At 49.0% G+C, this 978-nt stretch overlaps 1 protein-coding gene across 1 annotated transcript in view; it reads right to left on the minus strand.

Annotated features, from left to right (window-relative positions):
* Positions 1–978, minus strand: part of Dennd3 (DENN domain containing 3) — a 56,106-nt gene that overhangs the window by 38,685 nt on the left and 16,443 nt on the right. The window lies entirely within an intron of this gene.

The following is a 978-nucleotide window of genomic DNA, read 5'->3' on the forward strand; positions in this document are numbered from 1 at the left end:
GGATTACAGTGAGATGGTGGTGGAGACTGGAGAATCACACAGAAGCTCAGTGGAGTTTACAGAATCAAAACAGAAACAAGACCCTGCCTCATAAAGTGGAAAATTAAAATGACTTCCAAATGTCCTCCTCTGACCTCTCCACACATGCCACAGCATGTATGCCACTGCCCTTTCTCATACATACGCACAAATACATTTTAAAAAATGATTCAAAACAAATTTAACGCTATTCTCCCTGCCCTGTGGAACTACCAATGTGCACATGAAAAGCCATGGATGCCATTAGCAACAGTGGATGGCCCTGAGTCACCAAGGGCATGAGATGGGACTGCCTGCTGGGTTCTCAAATCCAGATGCTGCCTTGGGAGCCTAGCTGTGTCCCAGGTAGTTAGCCATAGAGCTGACTCAGCGGCTCTGCTCTGGGCTGTATCCCCGAGAGAAAGGGAGACCTTCGCTTACACAAGGACTTTTGGACAACCCCATAACTGCCATCACAGCCAAAGGGGAGCCACCCCAGTATCTGTCAAACATTTTCAAGCTGACAGCTGTCCATCTACCCAGGATCCGTGACGGGTCAAAATTTAAACACATACCATAGTCACACACTGTGATCACAACACTTGATTACAGTGAGTTCCAGGCCAGCCTCAGCAACAGTGTGAGACTGTCACCAACAAATACTATCTCTAATTAGCAGCACAGTGACCCTCCGTTAAACACCTACAGCACGCCAAGGGCTACCCCATGTCCCGCTTGATCCTCACTGTAGCAACAAGTCTGGCAAACTTGCTGTCCTTTGATGGCTAAGAGAGGAAGGAGTTGGCTATTTCAAGTAAGTGCAAGCCACACAGAGCGTGAACAGCCAGACCCACAGGTGCCCCCAACACTGTGAGCAGCCTGCTGCACGCACGTGCATGCCAAGTGTTAACAAAGCGCAATGGATGCATTTAAAACAAAGCAGGAAGGGTGGGAGGAGGG

The sequence above is a fragment of the Microtus ochrogaster genome, chromosome 15, assembly GCF_000317375.1.
Source record: "Microtus ochrogaster isolate Prairie Vole_2 chromosome 15, MicOch1.0, whole genome shotgun sequence".
NCBI lineage: Eukaryota > Metazoa > Chordata > Mammalia > Rodentia > Cricetidae > Microtus > Microtus ochrogaster.